Consider the following 23,149-nt stretch of genomic DNA (forward strand, 5'->3'; position numbering starts at 1 on the left):
TATAACGAGAAGGTACAACAAATATTTAATTAAATCTGAAAATTGGGGATTTAATTCTTGAATTAAAGGGCCTCGAAGCTGAAGTCGAAAGTAATCAGAAATACGGAGAACGCATTATTTGAGTGAAACAAAAGTTACGAAATATCTCGAATATTCAGATAGGCATAAAGTAGATTTGTCACTGAAGAGTAAATATTCACTCATTTTGAGTACTGAAAGACAGAATCTCAAAATAAATTTGCTGAAATTACACGTAGAACCTTACGAGGACGTTGCGAAAAATTTAAGTAATTAATGCATGATTTGAGACTTCTGTTCATAACAATGAAGGTTTATCTAAAGTATTTTAAAATTTCCTAAAAAGACTCCATTATTTCGAGGATAATAAACTTTATAATTTATGAAGTATTTTAATTTAAAATATTTATAGCTCGCAAAAGAATTATATAAGCTGCCTGATATTATGATATGCTTTCAGTGCCAGTTTTTCCCCTTCTAAATGATAAAATATTGAAATGCATAAAATGAGTAAAAAAATTATTTAACAATCGCTTTTATTTTATTTAATAAAAAACTAAAAATAAAAAATCAAGGCATTTATTATTATTTATTATGTGCAAGAGTTGATTATTGTTTTGTGACCAAAAATTAAGAAATATAAGCAGAAGAAAGATAACATATATATGTTTTACTATGTTGGTTTCTATTGATTACACTGAAATTGAATAACTTAAATCCAACAGTAAAAAATAAATAAATAAAATAAAATAGAAAATAAATAGAATAAAAAATGCATAAAAATAAGTAAAAAATTATTAAATAACATATAGATGCCTATGCATAAATAAGTAAATAAATGAAAATCAGTACGCAACATTGAACAACAATGACTTTGTTTTTATTATTTACAACAGTTAACTCTTGATGTTAATACCAAAAAAAAAAAAAAAAAAAAAAAAAAAAATGCATAAACCATATATGCCAATAAAAGGTCTACCTACATGAGTTTTGACTGTACTGGAATCAGAAGGATTTCACTGGAACAGTAAGAAACCAGTAAAGATCAATATAAATCAATACCAAGCCAACAGAAAGATCAATTAACATAGATTTTAGATGTATTGGTCTCGCAGGTCTTGTATTAATCTATTGATATCAGTAAGAGAAGTTAGTATTATTTGCACAAATCAATAAGGTTAATATGTGCGATTCATTGTTACTCTAAATGCCAACTCTTGGAAACGTACAGATAGCAGACGGCTTATCGCTTCGACTTGCCTTCTAAGTATACTAACTCACATCTCCAATAAAATTTTAAAATAAACCCGTTTATTAACGTGTCAGCCTGACGCTTACACAAACTAATGAAATGACATAAATTAATCTCATCTACTTACGGGAAAAATAAAGCAGACGTTCATAGTCAAATCAAAATATGAACTACAGAGTAACATGCGCCTAAAATAAGCTTTGGTTCGGGCTCTGTGTATTTTTAAAATAAACTCGGTTACGAAAGTAATGGTGGTAATTCAGTCCAGTACCAAAGAAGCGTAACAGAGTAATTGGTCAGCGATAGCTGCCAGATGCTCTTTTCTCAAACTCAAAAAACTCTTCTCTATTATACTCAGGGCCGCCGCTAGGCATTTTGCATTCCGGCAATTTTTGCAGATGCAAAATTCTGCTGCCAAGTACTTCTTTAAATTCTATCAGTTTTGTCGCCCTTAAGTTCTGCTGAGCAGTGCCTTAACTAAATTCTAAAAATTTTGCCATCTCTAAATTTAGATGTTTGATGTTTGTCTAAATTCTAAAAATTTTGCTGCCTGGTGCAATTACAATTGCACCGCCTTTGGCTACAGTCCTGTATATACATTATCGAATTTGCATCTTGGTTGGAGTTGACGAAATAGAAATGGTACTAAAGACAAAATAACAAGGTAAATGGATTAATTAACATAAAGCCTTGTAAGTTTAAACTGGTAAGCTTTTACTGATATCAGTAAAAATTTTTACTGGTTTCTAGTGAGCAATTTTAGCAGGGTATATTTACCAGCAAGGAACAGAACTGAAATCTTAGAAACCCGTGTACATGCGTATAACTATAATAGATGTCTGAATTACTTTAATCCATGTTTATACATAAGATTATTCCCCCATTTTTTTCACCTGATGTATTTTAAATAACAGCTTATAGAGTACATAAGTGGACATGTTAATTTAGTATTGTAATAGTATATTATATACGTAATACTTATTATTATACAATAACTATTACAATGGTACTATATTACTCGTAATTAATAAAATATTGTTATAATAATTATTATATTATTAAACTAAATTATTATTATCATAATTATAATAGTTATTTTATTATTAAACTAAATGTTATTATCATAATTATAATAGAATTTATTATATAAGGGGCTGAAGAGAAATGTAGATTTTACAATGCACTTTTTATCAAGAAGAAGAGAGGAGAATATAATATGTCAGTGATTTCAAATTGCTGCGTGCCGCATGCGGCTCCCAAAGCAATTTTATGCGGACATTTCTATTAGGTACTTAACTGCAAATACGGCGTTGCAAAAATTTCAAGATTTTAGTTATTTGAAGTCGGAGTTTATATTATTTTCATTTTCATTAAAATCGAAAATTAGTAAAGTTCCAGAAAATGTATATATGGAGATAAGTAATTTACGATGTGATATAAATCTCATTCAAAGATTTTAGGATAGAGATTGTATTAATTTTTATTTGTACTTGTCAAAAAATAAATTAGCTCGGTAGCGAATTTTTGCACTAAGAATAAGTGCTTTGTTTGGGAATACAGTTATATGTGAACAGCACTTTTACGCAGTTGAAAAGTAATAAGAAAAGGACCCGACTGACCGATGAGCATGTGCTATTATCTGTGATGAAGATAATTTCTAGCAATTTTTTTCCAAGGCTGCAAACGTCATCAGAATCGAAACGCCATTAAGTGTTAAGCCACAGTAAGAAATGAAGAAGTTTTTAATTATTTACATACAACATTTATATTTTTTATGCATCGAACAAAATGTTAATAAATAGCAGAAAGAGGCTAAGTTGTCATTATTTATTCTCAAGTCTCATTAATAAATTTTCTGGAAAAGCTTAGAAAGTTTTCATAATTTGCTTATTTTGAATTAAAATTAAAGTAAGTCATTTAATAATTAATTAAGGGGTATCAGAAACCCATATACCGACAAAGTTAAATTGGCCATTTTCGATGTACCTTTTCTCAAAATCTGCTGAATACACTCTTGAAATTGTTTGCGTAATTAAAGTATACCTAACTGATTATACTGATCTGAGCTTTTGAAACATTTTGAATTTTACAGTAATTTACAGAATATTTTGTTAGGCAAAGTAAAACTTAGCACTTTTCTCACACAAAAAATTTTTAATTTTCTTTTCTTGTTTATCACAAAAAGCTAATTTTAGTAAGATAAATTTTTAATTTAATTAAAATATTTTTTTATTTAGCCAATAAAATTTCACTTCGTTTAAAAAAATTTTTTTGGCCCGTCATCTATTTTCATATCTTGCATTTAGCCCACATGCAATTTGAGATTGAAACAGTGCAATATATGACCTGTCTAGAAGTAACACCAGAGCTGGCTGGCTCGCTTTTCTTCATTATTCTTAGATGGGTTGGCCCTAGTTATGGCCTGATGGCTGAATTTGTTTCGGCCCAGGAGGCCAGGGTTTTTTCCCCTTGCAACAACATCAACCAGAGCTTGGAATCAGTCAGAATGACAAATTATTTAGAAAATAAATGCTTGAAATGTCAATACTGTTCCAAATCATGTGGTCCCTCAAAATGTCCATGAGTGACTGTCGAATAACGAAAAAGTAGTAGTCAGTGAACAGAGGGCACTAAAAAAAAGCATCAATGAAAACTTCAGTAAAGAAATTTATCTTAAACATCTCTACTAAAAATCCCTATTGTAAAAGAAATGGCCGAGATTCTTATTTCCAGCACATGTCATTTTTTCTATAAAACTGCATGACAGATTTCTTTAATTTTGTAGAACATTTGTTCGGTGCATCTTCTGAATGCTTCCTTCATACAGCTCCAGTGATTTCTCTAACTAAAATCGGAATTGTGCTAAGGCTCGAAAAGATCAGAATCGAACACTCTGGAAAACAAACCGAGTAGGTTTCTTTTACTTATGGTCAGATTTCCAAATTTTTAACATGTAAGTATTGCCAAGCAGATTAATTTTTCAAACACTGGCCATAGTTCTGAGTCTTAAGAGCGCTTTGTTGGAAGGAGGAATTAAGGAGTATCTGGTTCTGACTTTCACGTTCGAGTTTCACTGAAAACATTTTGTAGTTACAAAAAGAGAAGGAAGAAACTTTCAGTCAAAAGTAATCGAATTGAGCCTTAAGTTTATTACTCTTCTTGAGTTGGTACAGAATTTGTACCCTGTTCACATACTGTTAAGCCTTGAAAATAGCTTGAAATAACTTTACTTAGTTTAATAATATAATAAAATTGAAACAATTTTTAATTTTCTAGGTTTCTGCTTCATGCATTTTTTTTCTGGCAAGCAATAATGATTAAAATAAATAAAAGAGGAAATGCTATGAAGTTACCCTCAAGTGAAAGTTATTTCCATTTAATAAGAAGCAAAACTCAAAGGAATGAGAATGGGATGCTATTTCTTCCAGAATCAAAGTTCGCATTTGGTTTTAATCAGCGATATATATCAGTGTGTTGCTATAAAGAGAAAAGCGAAATTAAATTTCTAAAAAAAGGCTTCCTAAAATACCTTTTCCTGAATTTGAACTGTGACATTTCTAGAAATTCATGCAACTTTTCTTTCTATTCTCAGCAATCGATACCTGTACTTGAGCTTCTGCATTCCCTTCCCTTCTCCAAAGGAAAGAAAGAGAAGACCAATATCTTGCTGATCTAGGAGACCACAAATATAATTTTCCAAGACGATTCCGACAATACCTCTTCATTGAATAAGGAAAGAAAGTAGGAAGTACCTGAAATATCCCCTTAACATTTCTTTATGACTTCGAGACAATCCTTTCCTAATCTTCCTGAGAACAATTTGAATCGAAGTTTAACAGAATACATGACGAAAATACACGTACTTGTTCAGGACTGTAAGGTGATAACTACTTAAAGAGTTGAATCTACCTACTGAAAGAAGAAGGGAAAAACGAAAAGAAAAAGAAAATGACCAGCTTAAAGCGTCGATCAAGCCTTTTTCCCCTTTCCGAAAGGGGTGTATTTTCTGATTTCTTTAGAATGATTCTTTTCGAACGGTAAGTGTTATCATAGAGAAGGACAAGCATATCATTAGGGACTTTACGGACCGTTTCAGAGAGCAAAAACAATATTATTTATTTCTATTTTACAAAGATTACCTTATATCAAATTTAAATGGAATATGTTAAATTTATCCTGGTTCAGGTATTGAAAAAAAAAATTTGACATGGACATTGCGAGATGGCAATTGACATTGCGCGTGGAATCTCACTTGACCTTCCTTCATTCACATAACTGCCTTAATTTATCGCATTAGCAGTCATGTGCTTCTTGCAATTTTAAGTCCTTTTACCTTAATTTTGCAAGTACTTACTGAAAAAGATACTTAAAGTACTCCTTTCATTAAAGCCAAATCCTTGAAACCTTTTGGAGGTGGAGAGTGAATCTCAACAGTGTCGGATTTTTAATAATTTTGAGATCTATTTCTGAAGAGTTGAGTTCTGAATATGGCCGCTGATAAAGGTTATAAATAATCTAGAAAATCAGCAAAACGCGTAGCAATGTTACCAGTGTTTGTATGAAAACCAAATTTTCTGGTTGATATTGACAGGTACAAATCCGATTTATACACATTCGCTATTAGAACCGACTGGATTAATTCAAATTTTGCTTAATTTGCAATTTAAATTTTTCATTTGTAGTAAGTAGCTTTAGCTGTACAAATAAGGATCGCAGTCTTGTATAAATGAATTGTTTATTTACGGATAAAATTCAAATTGCATCTTTGGCTTTCATAAGTCATAACTGATTTCTGCATTTAGAGGGCTTCAAAACGAAGAGGACAAAAGTTAAAGAGTCATTATAGATTTGTGAAAATTATTAGGTTTTTTGATGCTAGATATGTGAAAACTGTGTAGTGCCGTCGCCGGGACTCGAACCTGGACCTATTGAATATGCGCCGAGTGTGCTATCGTTACACCACGAAGGCATGCTGGAAGGAAGGAGAAAATACCTTATATAACTCTCCCTTTTAAAGGGCGAATGGGGATTAGGGGACCCAGTCGCGAAATCTTGATGATGACGAATTATTGTACACCACTTCTTAGTTCGAACCCTATTTGTAGAGTCATTAGGTCTTTTTTTTTTTTTTTTTTAGTTGGATAGGTGAAAAATGTGCAAAATGACCTCGCCGGGCCTAAACCTGGACCTCTCAAATACGCGCCCTTATACCACGAAAGCATACTGGAAGGAAGGAGAAAATACCCTATAGATTATATATCTACGCTTTAAGGTTTAGACGCTGAGAGGCATTTTCCTTTTTCCGCAGTTTTTCGCAACGCAAAATCAGGAATGGCAGTTTAAATAAAAAATTATTTAAAATAAAACAGTAGAACACAAAATATCAAAAAAAGCTTTATATCATTCAATTAAAACAAAGTGGCAGATATTAAATAAATGCTGAATCTAAATGAAATCTACAATATACATTACAAATTAGTTGCAAAGATATTTCACTAAGAACACCAGTGAAAAAGATTAGGGAAAACTGATTATTAGTAAAACAGCATGAAGCTGAAGTATGCGAAATCTAAAAACTTTCAAATCGTAACACCACTTGAAGCCTGAATAGTTTGCGGAGGACGCTTTAAAAACATTTTGATGGCACTAAGATGTCACTGAACACAACATTGCCTTCTCCTACCATAATGAATTCAAATAAGACCTAATTAGTTGCGAACACTGAGCAGGGATGATGCTTAAGAAAACAATTTTAAAAGAGCGACTGATATTTCGTATAGATCCCTCTTTCACTGATGCTCCTTTGTCAGCAACAAATCAAAAACATAAAAGTAAGTCTATCTGGTGTTTGCCCATCAATGGATCAGCGGCTCCGCTTTCTGTTCATGTTATCAGAATGTACTTGCTATATAGGCTTTATCTTGATTCGGTACCCTCCACTGTAACGTAATAAACAGCCAGTTTCCTTTACAAGTCCTCCACCGAGAGATCTTTTACTAGATGAATAGCTCTTGAGCACTTCACCGAATTTATGTTGCTTGTTCATCATGTACAAGAAAGCAAGCGAGATCTATCTGCCATAGGAGAGCGATGTTTCGATAGAAGATTTTATAAGGTCTCGCATTCCCGTTACACTTGAGGAAATCTATGAAAAGGCTCATGCAGCTAGCCCGTAAACCGATATTCGAACCTGGGTCAAACTACCAGTATTCTGTGGTCCTACCTAGACTGCAGTTGGTGGACTTCTGCTAGAATTAGAGAAATCAATAAACCTTTTATTTAGACAGTCAAATTTACTCAGTTTGTAGTAAATGATCCCTCTCTGCGTTCTATAAAAAAACAGCTATCATTATTCATTAATAAAGCGCTCTAGACTGACATTTCGGTTAACTGCTACGTTGAAGTAAACATCGATTTGATATTGCTGAAATAATACTGACTTAAATACAAAAAATAATTTGTTAAAACAAGGGAAATTAAACTTTCAAACAGGAGATGTGAAAAATGAGCAGTTCCCTCGCCGGAACTCGAACTCTGGAACACGTTCTAAGTGTACTACGGTTACACCACGAAGGCATACTAGAAGGAGGGAGAAAATACCTCATATACTCTCTCTTTTAAAGGGCGAGTGAGGATTATGAACCACACGATGAAAACACAAAGGAAGAAACGGAAAATCTCCATTTCTGCATGGTTCGACCTGGGACGGATGTCATCTTGGCGGTGTACTGCAGTTGGGTTATATTAGTTAAAAATCGCATTATGTTAAAAGAGGTTCTAAACTGCCAAAAATAGAAATTCTTCACAAATTGCTGCGCTACTAACAACATTCCAGAGTAAGATTTCTAAAATTGGAAACTTAAAGATTTTTTACTTAAAAATTTACTCTCAAAACTTCGTAACAGATCGGCGGTGCTATAACGGATGCCTCGCTGCGGTCTAGCACAGAGCAAAACAAACAAACAAACAAACAAAAAAGGTCAAAACAAATATTGCTCATTGCTTTAAATAAAACAGACATGTAAACGTACAATCGGAGCTAGGCGTTTTACCATCCAATGCCGCCTCCTAAACTCCCTCTAAGGTTCTAAAGTTTGCCGACAAGTTCGGCTACACCAGTTACACCGGATCTGATGCCGATCCTGTGTAAATGAACTGCAACACAAACATGTAAATATTAATGTATTAAATTCTGCTGCCTAGCAATTTTTGATATATTCTACCTATACTAATTGCAGAAAGTAATTACCACGATCTATTAACCATAGAAGCTTCTCCCTAATCAGTACTATTAATTTTTGCGCTGTCTGCAGCAACATCAACAACTGTTTTTATTATAAAGCATTTCATTTTTGGAAAAATAAGTAAATATGCTTAGTTATCAATCTGCCTGTTGCAGCATAGGGATGAATTTATTAAATAAATTTAACGCATGAATGATGTCCTTATCACAGAAATTTAACGCTCGAATGATGAGTATATCAAATATATTTAACGTATGAAAAACAGATTAGTGCCTTTGACACTAGTTCTACTGAAAAATGGACATGAAAGAAAATAGGAATTTGCTCTTACTTTTGTTGCAAACTAATTTCTGTTTTTGATCTATGCAGGGTAGATGTTAAGCTAATTAAAAATTAAAAACTTGATTTCGAAAAATGTTTCAAATACTAATTCCTTGCGATTTAATTTCGTGAGATCAACTATAAGAGTTCAATATTTTACCTTCTTTAAATTCAATAAAAATAAATTCTTTCCCATTCAGGTTGGACTTTTGATTTTCTCGTGATTTTCCTCATATATAGGTGTAAATATGAGTGTTATACACTTCAAAATGTCTTTTCCAAGAGCACCTTTCACAAGGCCCACACAAGCACAATTGAAATGAAATATAATATGAACAAACACAAGACTTTGCCATAATAAAATTATGTACATTATCTTTGCAGAATTTAATTTAAAATGTTGGTTTGATACTAAAAAGCATGGATTTAGTTACTTAGGGCACTTAATAACAGCTCATGCCATTTAACATTTAATGCATAAACTGAACAAATATACTATGATAAAAATGTTGTTAAGAATCGTAACAGAGAAGTTAGTCACAGTGGTTAATAAAGTGCCTGCTTGATATATGCGTATCAAAACTTAACTTTCAACAGAATTACAGTTTCTATTATCTTTAAAAAATCAAGCAATTCTTTTAGAACAAATATTATTCTTTAAAACTTTTAATGAAAAAAGATCACAGAGTTTTTTGCTAAATGTTATTTTATTTTTGAACACTTACTTTTTCAGTACTACACTGTTCTAATTAACCTAATGATATTCATGAAATAATTACCCAAGCTTCTGATGTTGAAGAATCAGTCTGTCATTCAATATCAACAAGTCTTTAAAAATCGCCGTTCATTAGAAAATTTCACTTATTTTCTGAATATAGTAGGAAAAAGAATAGATTTAAAATCCTTCTTTTCATAGTTAAAAAAACTTTCTTATTATATTAAGTAATTATAAGATTTAATTAGAATTATCAGACTCGCAGAAAGAATTCATGAAAGTTCTGCGCATTGAGAGGTGTAAGATATTCGATTAACCATTAGCAGTTTAAAAGATAAAAATTGTTTAATATTATAACTCTGGTTCATTCTTGATTTCCATTTCTTTAACATCTGAAGCTATTAGCGCCATCTGTTTTTTCTACTTACATTTGCACTTATTAGTAATTTCAGCTCCGCAATAAAACTTTAAGTGCAGTTTGTAGTTAATAAGTGATTTTGATTAAGCTAAAGAGAATGATAAGAAATACAATGGAGCCAGCGGTTTAAAATAAAGTATGTGCAGTGACATAGCTGCAGACTAGTTCCAAACATATGACAGTTCGCTTGGTTTTAAATTAGTGAGAGTCACTATTTTAATGGGCCAACTGTTTTTTTTCACTTACATTTTAGTAATTTTAGCTCCGCAATAAATTTTAGGCGCATTTTTTAATTAATAAGTCATTTTGAATTCAAACAAAATCGTAAGAAATACAATGGAGCTAGTGATTTAAAATAAAATATGGGCTGTCACATAGCTGCAGACAGGCTGCAAATATAATGAGCATCCATATGGCTTTGAATTAACGAGAGTCTCTACTTAATAGTCATCAAATAATTGTCTCAATTTATCTTTAATTAAATATATGAATGATATGCTACTCACTGTAAATGAAATGACTTCTTTATAATGACAAGTGTTAATTTCATTTCAAGCTTTGTTTTCTTGTTCTGTATTCTGAGCGCCTAGGATGACAATAGCTATAAAAAATTTATTTTAAACGAAAGGAAACATTTATATTAACGTTAAAAAAGAAATATACAATAAAACTTTGATTACTGTCGAACTTCAAAAACTATAAATCTAAACTGCTTTCGATCATATGAAATACATTAAAAATATTAATTAGTTTTATTCGGTAGCTCAATACTTTCGCTTGATTTATTGGAGTATTTTTCATTGAAATTGTTTGTAATTTTTTCTCGATAAGCCGAATTCTATATATGACCTAAACGGTGAGGGTCCCTCCTCAAATCTCTTTATCAGAAAAGTTAAATGAGAAATAAGTTAAACTTCTGTGGATTCTAGTTACCCTATGAGCAACATGCACTCTTACAACAGCGAATATTTAAAATTATATGATATAAAAAACTGTAATTTAATTTACAAAAGCAGTATTTAATTTTATTTAAAATAAGGTAAAACTTAGCATTCTATACTTTGATACGACATGTTAAACCATAAGAAACTAAGACAGAAGGTCTTTAAAAAGTGTTTTTTTTTTTTGTTATATTATTTATATTGACGTTTTTACGGAATGTTTTTATTAATAAAAAAGTGGTATTACCATAGATAAAGAAAGCATTTTATTAATTTTCATTATTACTTTCATTCTCCTTGACAACCATACGATTTCAAGCCACCTTTTTTTTTTTTTTTTTTTTTTTTTTTTTTTTTTTTTTGTGTGTGTGTGTGTGTGTGTGTGTGTGAACTTTTAATTTTAACTCCTCGTGTTACATAAAGTAATATACCACGAGGCTTACACAAGTACCACTAACAAAATAAGGAAATGTACAAAACCACTGCAAATGGGAAAAAATATAAAAACTATAAACAAATTACAATAAAAAATTAAGAAAGAAAATGAGTAAAAGAAAAATAAAATAAAAAGCAGTAGAATAATGATAATTCAATAATATAAATTGAGAATAAAATTTTGAAAAGCAGAAATTGTCTCTTTAGTCCGAAAAAGTTAAAGTTCAGAAAAATTGGTGACCAAGATATAGATAGGTGTTTCAAAGTTGTCTGAAGTATCTTCCTCTGCTGGACATGATGAACACACTCAGGAAGAATATGCTTAACATCCTCATCGCTGATACCGCAGCTGCATAAAGCATTGAGACAAGTCCACATTGCTTTAACTAGCTTTTAAAATTCCCACGTCCAGTCAAAAATTGAGTTAATTTAAAATTTGTTGAAAATTGATCAACTTTTATCTTGTGAAAAATTGTAAAAAAAAAACTCTTTGATCCACTGTGCTTTTGGCCAGATATTCTCTGTTTTAGATACAGATAGCTTCATTTCTATAAGGTTCTTTCAATGAGAAAGAAGAGCACCGAGATTTAAATCAATGGGATATTTTGAGACTAGCTCTGCTAGAGTATCAGCTTTCTCATTTCCCAAATTTTCACAGTGTCCAAGAACGTAAGCAAAATGAATGTCAATATCAGGGTCTAGCAAGGTCTTAATAATAACCTGAATTTCTACAGCAAGTTTCTCTGAAACGCTAATGTTCTGTAATAATTGTGAGAATCACTACATATTAAAATACCCATTGAACGCAAACCACTACAAGAATTTTGAATTCATTTAAAGCAAGGTTTAAACATAGCAACTTAGCCTGAAAATCAGAGCAGTTATCAGTAACTCTGTACTGCTTGAAATCTCGTTCTTGTTTATATTCATAAATAACAAAAGCAAGGCCAACTTTATCATTTATCTTACTTCCGTCTGTAAAACAAATTAACTTGTACTTTTGAAGAACAGCATCAGAATAGTCAACAACTGGTATATGATTCTTGTTAAAATAATGTTGCAAAGAAGAAACTGGAAGGTTCCCATCAAGAAATTTTGATAATTATCTGAAAATGCTTTCCTCTATCGCAATATTTGTCAAAACCTCAACATCTATGGATGGGTACCAGCTAACAATAAAAAGTGCCTCATAACTAATAATCCTGTAGGCATGAATAATTCTTAAGAGAAATCTTTGAATTTTCCTTAGAAGCTAGCAGTTTTCTTTTATCAGTAAAGAACTGCCCCAAACCTTTAAAGGGTAGAAAATAACCGGCATTATTCCTTGGTTATAGTTCAATTTAAGAACATCTGTTTTGACTCCATATGTGTTTCTAGAAATTTTAAATAATTCTAAGAATACCTTTCCGCATTTTCCTGAGAGATGGGGAATATGATACTTCCATTAAAATTTGTTATCCAAGATAACTCCTAAAGACTCTATTTGAGTAACTTTTTCTATAGGAACGTTCCCAAGTAATAAACTTTTTCTGCAGTCAGTAATCATTTTTTTATTTTCATCATAACTTTCCTTTTAAGAGGACTAAATTTCAATTTATAAAGCTTAGATCACTGAAAAGCAGAAAAGCAGTATCAAGTAAATCTTGAGACAAAGAAAAAGAATCAACGGAATTCTGCATTGAACAATTAAAAGCAGATCCTCCGCAAAAGCAATTTTGAAACAGTTTTGAAAAGCAGAAGATAGTTCACACGAAAGATCCTTTATTATAAGAGTCATGAACAAGATCCAGAGATTGATCCTTGCGGAAGCCCTTTTCCAAATTATATTCTTTCGTAATATCACCTAGAAAAAGTTCTACAGTGCGAGTATGCAAAAAGTCCTTGATCAAGTAGAAGATGTTCCTCGGTACATCAGCATGTTTCAGTTAATTTATGATTCCTGGCCACCAGGCATTGTAAAATGCTTCCTTTTAAGTCCAGAAATATCAAAATCGTGCCGCGGTTTCTTCTTTTACCTTCCTTTACTATGTCATTTAAGCGCAGAAGCGCATCTTCAACTGAATGCTGAAGCGTAAAGTCATATTGATCCTCATCCAAAATATTTCTGCTTAAGTGCCAATTCAGTCTACTTAGATAAAGTTTTTCGAGACATTTACTTGAACATGGCAGAAGGCTGATATACAACTGATATTTTCAATACTCGACCACTTAACTTAGTATTTTTAGGGATGGTTACAATTCTAGCTTTCTTCCCACACCACTGGAAAGTATTTTTGATCTAGACAGGCATTAAATAATTTTTATAAGGTAGATGGACATTCGTGAAGATTCCGAATAATTTCATTTGTGATTCTGTACGGTCCAGAAGTTTTACCTAATTTTAAACCCTTAATAACATCATCAACTTCAGCTGTGTAAAAGGGAAAGTCATCCTCTGCATCATAAGAAGAAACCATCTCAGAGCGGAAAGTTTTATGAGTTTCCTCATCAAGAGGAAATGACCGTCAGAGAAAAAGATTTCAGGCCACTTAACGAGCATTTTTGCAACATAACTGTAGGGTTATTACTATTTTTTTCACTAACCAGTTATTTTATGTTTTTGATCTTACTATAACATTTCGTTTCCGTTTCCCTACCGGAATGTAAATGAGGTAGAAGGAGATAGTATTTAAAGGAAAGTTTCGGGAGTTTAACTCAGAGCGAGTTATGCCTCTCAAGACTACGTTATTAGGTTAGCTAGCTCAGATAAGATTGTAGCATTCGGATTTGCATTTTCCTTATAGTTGCCCATATTTAAATTTTTATTCCGGAAAGAAATTTTTAACCAACTTGGCATTAATTTGAATTGTGTAGTCTTCGACTACTTGCTTAGTTAATTTAAGTTTGAATTTAATATTTCTTTTTAAGTTTTCTCGCCACAAGTGGCTGGAGGAATTTGTAAGCACGAGTCGTGTATTTATTTATGTTCAAAGTTCTGATTTAATAAAAAGGTTGGTTTTAAAACTTTCGTAAGACTTTGTAGTTCTGTCCAAACTTAGCTATGATTTCCTCAACGTTTGTTAGGAGTTTGATACTAGTTTATGCTATTAAGCAAATCATGTTTTGTATAATTATACGATTAAAAATTCGGATATTTTTTATTTCAGTTATGATTCAGCATTTTTATGTACCAAAATAATCATAACTACCAATTAATTCCATCTTGCTTTTCTAATTACAGCATTCATGCGCATACATGCAGAACTCTGGATGTTTTTCAAACGCAATTTTCATAAAAAACTCATCAACTACAATGTATAGTTTACAGTTGACTTTAACAATGATCTCTGGTTAAATGTAAATTGTTAATGCTATAACCAAGGATCTACGTTTAGCAAGATTCTATTAACTCTCGTGAATATCCAGTCTCTTAAAAAGGAAATTGTTAACTACTATAACATGTAGCATCTTTTTTAAGGATAAAACGTTATCTACTTAGTCTCATTAACTACAAAATATAGCTTACAAAATATACTAATACGTTAGCTCGTATGCTGTAATACATAGAACATAATGTTTAGTTAACTATAGTATGTAGTCTCGTTAACTATTGAAGTGCATATCTACATGTAATCATAAGTGATTTTCAAGCGTAAATTTCCAAAAGTCTCGTTAAATTCAATTTGCGTTTGGTCGATTTTTTTTTTTTTTTTTTTTCGGATGAAGTTTGCTAATGAAGTTTGAGCAAGAATGCTGACGAAGTTTAAATGCATTAGTAATTTTTGATTGTTTAAAAAATCTGCCATTACTGAAAACTGATCAAAAATTGAATCACAAATGGTAGATTTAAAAAATGGCAACACTTTGATAGTTCTGAAAACAATTTATTACCATAGATACAAACACTTATCCTCTTTCACTGTAATCACTTGCAATGTCTGCCACATTTTCCCAACTTAGGGGGAGGTGTTATACACGGTCAACAAGTCTGATGTCCGTCCCTATAGCAAGGATTACCTCTTTTCTGCTACTGAAATGGCTCCTTCTTAGCGATTCTTTCATTTGAAGAAACAATCATACTAACCGAATACCAATCAATGTAGCTATGATTTCTTCTCCAGAAGGAAAATGTCACTACAAGAAGGGGGGCCTTAACAGTAGTAGAAAGCCTGTTATCTCTACAATAGGACATTCGCTGCGGGCATCAGCTAATGATGTATAACACCTTCCTATAATTTGTTAAAGGTGGTAGATATTTTGTATCTACACTAATAAAGTATTTTGAAAACTGCTGAATGGTTGCTACTTCTTTTTTTACCAGTCCTTATACAAAATGGGATGCAAGAGAGATTGTGAACATTTTATGGAATTTTTCCACAATATGGAAATTTCCACACTAGATGTTTATCGCTTAACATGTTATAAAGTAACTCTGTTTAGCGGAGAAAGATGCACGCTTATGTGTGATAACTTGGTCGTTAAGGTTGTGTTACCATACCATTCTATAAAACAAAAATTTCTTGTGTAGTTAAAGTCTAAAATAATAATTAATCAAATAATATACGCAATACAATTCTTCCTGTTTCAAAGGATTTCACCAAATTGATTTTAACCTGATGGCATACGTATTTTTTATGAAAACGGTTATGAAACACAATTAAAGTTGAAGGAATTAACTTTTAATATGAATTCAAGCAAAGTGATTGGGCAAAGCACTAGAATAGAAACATAATTAATCTTTCTTCCATCTCCATCTTGCTCAAGGACATCAAATGATGATGATGATGATGATGATAAACACTCCCGCTTTCAATTTTAATATGACTTTCAGAAACTTTAATAAATCAGTCCAGGTTTTCAAGATTTGGAGTTTTTAGTGTAAACAGTCATATCAAAAAAAAGCATATTAATCAGTAAATGAATATCATGTGCTTTGGGGAACAAGGAAATCTGTGAAAAAAGATGGCAAATGGATGGACCTAAGCAATGGATTTTCTGACTCCTGTTCAAATAGTTTAAAATAATGCATTTAATTGCATCATTACATACAATTAAAGGCACTGAGATAAATCTTATATTATACACATGCATTTAATTACATTGTAGTTAATTATATTGCTATCAGGCAGGCATTAAAACATATCGTAACTGTAATTATGTATGTAAGTCATCATAAAAATAATATTCTCCTCTGTAATTTCCTTATGTTTGCTTCGCTAAAGCTATAGCGTCATAAATCTTAATTAAATAAGATATTGTTCTGGGGGGACAGATTACATGTTCACTGCAAAACAGAAGATGAACATGCTGTTAAAGACTACAGAATAAATTTTCTTTTTAAAACTACGGAATAACTTTTCTTTTTTCACTCCCTTTCCTTTTCTTCCGGGGGAGGATTAATCATTTTTATGTGCATGAGATTACACTGGAATCTCGATTAATTAATTACATTGCTAAATATGATATAATTATCAAATCATCATTTTTGAAGGCAGAAAACGCATGACTTTCGTAATTTGTTTTATGTATTTATTTCCACGTCATTATCATCTACAGGTAGCTATGATACACGTATTGTATAAGTAAGGAAACGTCGTTATATGATAAGAAGATTATTAGCTCACTCTATAATATATGCTAACTGATTTAAGAAATGATTACGAAATAATTTCCTTTAGTGTACTTCTTTTATAGAGGAGCTACGCAATTTTATAGTATTTTTTACGCTATAGCGGAATTTTTAGCGCTTTTCTGAGGCTACCGAAAATAAGAAAAAAATTCTTTGTAAAAATACTTTTTAAGGGATCATTTTGAATTTGCAATTTTTTGAAGTAAAAATACTTTTTCTTTGTAAAAATACTTTTTAAGGGATCATTTTGAATTTGCAAATGAGGAAAGTAAACTTATTGATAATATTACTAGGAAGTATTACTAGGAAAAATTTTTGAAAAAGATGCTTACCTGAAAATAATAACTCTTTTCTTAGTTTGGCATAAAAGAGAATCGTTTTTCTATCCTTTCACTAAGTAGATGCGCTCGTTTTCTGACAGAAAGAAATAATTCAAAAGTCAGCAAATCTCTGTCCCTCCCCAACAAATGCGTGCAAAGAATGTTACCATAGAAACGCGCATGTTATCAAGAATAACTCCGCCTGTTCGAGGGAAAAAGTGCTTAAGTGTAGTTCCTAAATTTAAAAAGCGATGTGATTTACCTGTTTATTTCAAATTGATTTATCTTAACTAAATGAAAAAGATACGAATATTATTCTTTTTTAATTCGTTTTAAGTTTAATCAAAATGTTCGTCATTCTTAGTGAAAACTCAGGTCAACGTTAAAGCTTTATAACAAATTTAAAACCGTCATAAATTATCGTAAAACTTCAACCTTGCATTCAATTTTGTTCCCTATATTTTTAGATATAAATGAAAAGCGTTGGCATGAAGAGGAGTTTCTCAAGAATAAAATTAATTATTTTTATTTATTTTTTTATTAAAACCTCTACCAAAAAAGAAATACTTATTTTCTTAATATAGGGAAAAAAATCAGAATTTAAAGAAATATTCAGTATTTTACAATTGTTAAGTAAATTATTTTAAGCAATTACTGTACTTGACTGGTGGAACTTGTTTATACTTTTGGTTATTAAATAACTGTAAAAACAAGAAAGCCAGTAGTGCTGGAAATAGATACTCAAAACTGGCAGTGGGTTATTAAAAACAAACTAATAAGAAAATAATACGCGTATTATATTTTGAAACCATAAGTTAAGCTGCTGAAATAAAGCGAAAATTATATTAGCAGATTATTATTTTTTTATTATGAACAGAATCATAAGAAATAATAAGCGAATTATATTTTGAAACTATACTTTAAGCACTGAAATAAAGTGAAAATTACATTAGTAGTTAAAATAAGCAGTAAATAATATAAGTTTAAAAAAGAATTTCCAGTTTCGCTTTCAAAACAGTCAATTTTTAGAGAAACAAACACAAGGTGTATTTTACATCTGATTTCTGTATCTTCATCGTAAAAATAAATTTGGGCAGAGCTTTGTCATTTCTAAAATTATAGTGTGCATGAATACTCTTTCAGATTTGTTATCAAGCAGTATTTGATTTATTTCATCCTTTTATGTGTTGGTTCGAGTAATGTAATATACAGGTTTCGTTTATGTATTTCTATTTTTTTCACATTAGATCTTATTCTCAGGTGCTAATTTTACCAATTTAATCACATAAAAATACTCATGAGATCAACAACTTTTTCAGGCTTTTAAGAATTTTTTTTAATACTTTTTAATAATAATTATTGCTAATTATCTTTAAAAAGCCAAGATAATTTCAATATTAACCAAGATAATTTCAATATTATGCTTAATTTCCTTTAGAAGCACTTATTTCTATTATTATTCGAGATCATTCTCTAGGCTTCAGTACCTTTTCAACTTTCCTGGAGAGTGTTTTTAATTTTACATTTAACAGGAATTTCTGTTTTAAATTTCTAATTTTATTTAATTTTTAAATGTAGTGACTTGACTCCAAAGTTTCTTTCCCAAGGAAACCGGGATCCCGTTCTTCCGATTTCTGTGGGTTCTTGGGTCTCCATTTTTACTTTTGTTCTTGTTTTCCTTATTTTTTATTTACGTATTCGCAAGAACTTCTTTACTTCATCTATTGGAAATATTAAATGCCATTTTAATATCATAATGATGCATGACTATTCTTGAAGAAAGAGCAAGACGAAAATTATCGTTTGTTTGCCTAAAAAGTAGCTGTTGTTTGCCTAGTTGTTCCTAGTTGAACCAAAGTTGCCTAGTTGAAGCCTAAAAATATTTGCAGTTTTAAACTGAAACATAAGTAGCTTCTTTTCCAATCAATTCTTTTCCTTAATAATATCCATTTCTACAGCAAATTTTTAGAACTCTCATTATATAAAATCGCCATACTAAATTATTTAGAGAAGAAAGACGTCTTTTACTACTATAACTTGTTTTTTTTTTTTTTTTTTTTTTTTTTTTTCCCTAAGGATAAATTTATTGAGGCTACTCACTATTAGACATTTCTGATACAGGAAATATAAAAAACAACATTGCTCGCACTGTGATTCCAATTGCTTATTTTGCAGTTGCTAGATGGATATGCTAAACAAGCCCCCCCACACACACACAGGACATGCATGGGGAGATGGGATTGTTCCTTATATCCTCCCACTATTTAACTGGAGCTAAAAAGAGACACGAGATTCAGTCGGCCAAATTCAAATGTTGTCGAGCTATCGTCCACTAACATTTTTAGTTCGAACGCCCAGTAGTGGCTTTAGGCTTTTTCGATGCAAGAAACGGAAAATACCAACTATGTTCTTGCCAGAAATTGAACCTCGGCTCTTCCAAATTGCTAGCTAGGACATGCTAATTACTTAAAGGACAACAGCATGCGCAAGGAATGCGATACTTCTTTACATGGATGACTAGTCGGTCAATATAGATCATGCGCATCAAGGGTGGATAAGTTAGGACACCCTGGTGGTAAAATTTACGCCATCAAGGGAATATTCAACGATAACAACATGTTTTCTAGTACCACATTATGAAGACTGAAAAAAGCCCAGAATAGCTATTAATTTCGTTTTGGCATTTTGCGTCGAAAACTTTAAATGTCCGTTTCACTTTTCAAATTGTTGCCACCAAATATTGTCGCCCTGTGTTGTATTTAAAGAAATTAAATTATGAAGAATCTGCATAAATGTTTCTCGCATTGTGATAAAACAACGGTACCTAGAGCCATCGAATTTGGAATAACGTAATCCTCCACCGAATATGGGCATCTGGAAACCCTAATTTGGAATTTGGAATTTGTTTTATTATTGATTTTATGTTTTGGAACACTTTAAGGAATTTGATTAACAAATTCAACGATTTCAAAGGGAGCAATGGCAACACTGTACGAAAGGAAAAAAAAAAAAAAATTTTTTTTCTCCAGCTCGCCAGACTGTGTATCGGAAATTCTAAAGATATGCTCATTTTAAAATTATTCTGCGATATTGCTGTTGAATTGAATTTTATGGTTTAAGTGCGAAGAACATAATATTTAATAAATAAAGACAACACACAAAGCGTTAAAAAACGCCCCTTCGGACGTAATGTAAAATCTGAAAGCTTTCAGATTTTTTTTTTTCAATTTATTAACACAAATGTAGGTATCGAACAAACAGGTCATTTTTCTACATAGTCCACAAGTTTTGTAGTCCCACAAAGAAGAAGGTTTTCGGTTTGTTGCACAGGCATTTATGCACTGCTCGCACTTTTCTTTTATACGTAGAAATTTGGGAACCTTTAAAATACTTTGGAGTCGTCCAGTGGAAGGATAGTCAAGGAAGGTGCAAGTTCTGGACTGCAGATAGTGTGTTTCAGTACCTTGAATACCAAATTGTTAATGGTTTAAATTTTCTTGGGCTTTCCAGTAAGCTCTTTTAGCACCCGTCTCGCAAAGATTTTATGGAAGCCGAGCTAGTTATTTATGCTAGGCTTTGAACGAAACCATAACTAATTGCACAGATCTGATTGACAGAACCACGACTAGCCCACAGAAAACGTGCTACCTCATAGATGGTAAATTTCCGCTCCGCCAATACCATCTCTTCATAAATCAACTTCATAAATCATTATCGTCAGAAGTGCAGGCTGACTGGCATCAGTTCCCTTTTGGGCACCATGCTATGCTTGTTCGATCGCCTCTAAACTTCTCTGTCCATTCATACACACTCCTAAGAGATAAAATACTGTTCTCGAGCGACGATGTTAAAAGCGACGATGAATTTCAGCGCCTGGCACACCTTCCGATTACAGAAATTTGGTTTCTGCTTTTGTTCCTTCGTGATGTATGCTGGTAGCGAATAAGCCACTTTAACAGTATAACAGTATAATGAAATTGATGCTATTAATGTAGTGAATGCGCGGAAAAATTTTAAATTACCTTCGTACTATTCTTACAATGACTTATACGAAGAAAATAAAATACTTTAAGAGAGAAAATCACGAGGAAGAGGAAATATATGTGTAATTGCTATATTGTATTTAATGATATCACAGATTTTATGCATATTACTATTACCATACATCAAAAATGAAAAGTTTTCCGTTTGAAAAATCCACAATACATAGCAAGAATTTTTTTTTTGGGGGGGGGGGGAATATCCTGATTCTTTTCTGCTTCTTCACAGCAATGCTAACGTAGTTAGATGCACTTCTTACGATAATTATTATGTTGCCAAAATTTGCAGTAATATACTAAACTCGATGAAAAATAACTAAGAACTGCAAAAGATCACGCTTTACTATAATGTTCAGTTTACTGATTTCAGGGGGGGGGGTATACTCAGTAAAATATAGGCGCGTTAAATAAATTTTAAGTCTAATGGATTTGCATAAGATTAATGTTTAAAATGACTAATTCAGTTGTCTGTGTAGTTTCCCTTAATTTCAATACACTTGGCATGTCCATCAGCTAGGCATCGAATTCCGTTCAAAAGTTCAAAAAATGTTTTATTGCAGCCTTGAAACCATTCCTGAAAGGCATCTTTCAGGTCATCATCGTCGCTGTAACATGAATCTTACATTGAATTTTGGGATAAATAATGTCGCTTAGAGCCAGGTGTTCTGATTGCTATGGGTTAAGAAGCTCAAATCTACATTGCTGATTAGCAACCTTAGCAACGCATTTGTGCTTAATTTTCCATGGTATTTTTGCTTTATAACATATAATAACTTGTCAACAGCTTGGCATTGTAAACACATGTTATAATAATGATAACAAATAATCAATGAGAGGCTGTCCCTTTTCATTCCTCCAAAAATAGTGACCAAACTTTTCTCAGCTGTTTTCTGTGTTTTGAACTTATAAGAATAGGAGATCAACTGCGCTTCTGCGTTTCTCTTGTTTGTTTAATTTACTGGCCACATATACACTCATGTCTCATCTACTGTCACTGGCCTATGAAGAAATCTTTCTCTCAATTCACCTGAGAATTCATTTTTAAAGTACAACAATATGTAATATTTGCTATTTTAAATATAATGCTAAATTTTTTGACTTGATATAATACCCTGAAATCTTTCTTTCATATTTTTGACAAACATTTTATATGCCAAATATGAGTGTTTATCTGTATCTGATGTGACACAATTGTAGAATCACAGGGAAGAGTGCAATAGCTCGATGATTTAATTTCTTCTACTATACATATTGTTGCATGCTATAGATTCGTAAAGATCTGTTGAAGAAACCAAGCAGACATACAGGAAAACGTGAAACTTAATTTCAGCCTGAGATGAATAACTTCTTGCAGATAAGATAAACAACAATAAATAACTTAAAGAGAATGCGCAAATAAGTTGAAATTTTCCTTAACACGCGACGAATATCGCAGATCATAAAGTCGCTCATAGAACAAAACCTGGAACAATAATTACCGAGCATTAAGCTCAATAGCACAAAGTCTGGAGCAGACAATGACTTTGATTTGAACTGAACTCTAGTGAATCTCGTATCTACGACTTCTCAAGGGGAAGTGTGAACGCTGCTCGATACTTTCAGAAAAATCGATTTTAGGATTTTGAAAATTCGTTTTCTGGAAACTTCTTGAATGTCACCAAATTTGCAGGGAATCTCCGTGTGTCACCAAAACACAGAAGGGACTCATCAGCCCTATTTTCCATCTCTGGTTCAGCTATCCTTACAGTACCAAATAATATCAAAATAGAATTTTTTAGAATATCAAAATTAAAATCTCTACAATATAGCAAATAAACTAGACAGTTACAAGCACAAA

The 23,149-nt window shown here is 31.8% G+C and overlaps 1 protein-coding gene across 1 annotated transcript in view; it reads right to left on the reverse strand.

Moving 5' to 3' along the window:
• The window catches only part of ort (glycine receptor ora transientless), a 118,660-nt gene extending 101,299 nt beyond the window's left edge, over positions 1-17,361 (reverse strand). Inside the window, exon 1 of the mRNA XM_035364986.2 lies at positions 17,285-17,361. The gene's annotated coding sequence lies outside the window, so the exon portion shown is untranslated. The remainder of the gene's footprint in view (positions 1-17,284) is intronic.
• Between the last annotated feature and the right edge of the window lie 5,788 nt (positions 17,362-23,149).

Source organism: Stegodyphus dumicola, chromosome X1, assembly GCF_044657685.1.
Source record: "Stegodyphus dumicola isolate Sdum_Otavi_A_Nest chromosome X1, ASM4465768v1".
NCBI lineage: Eukaryota > Metazoa > Arthropoda > Arachnida > Araneae > Eresidae > Stegodyphus > Stegodyphus dumicola.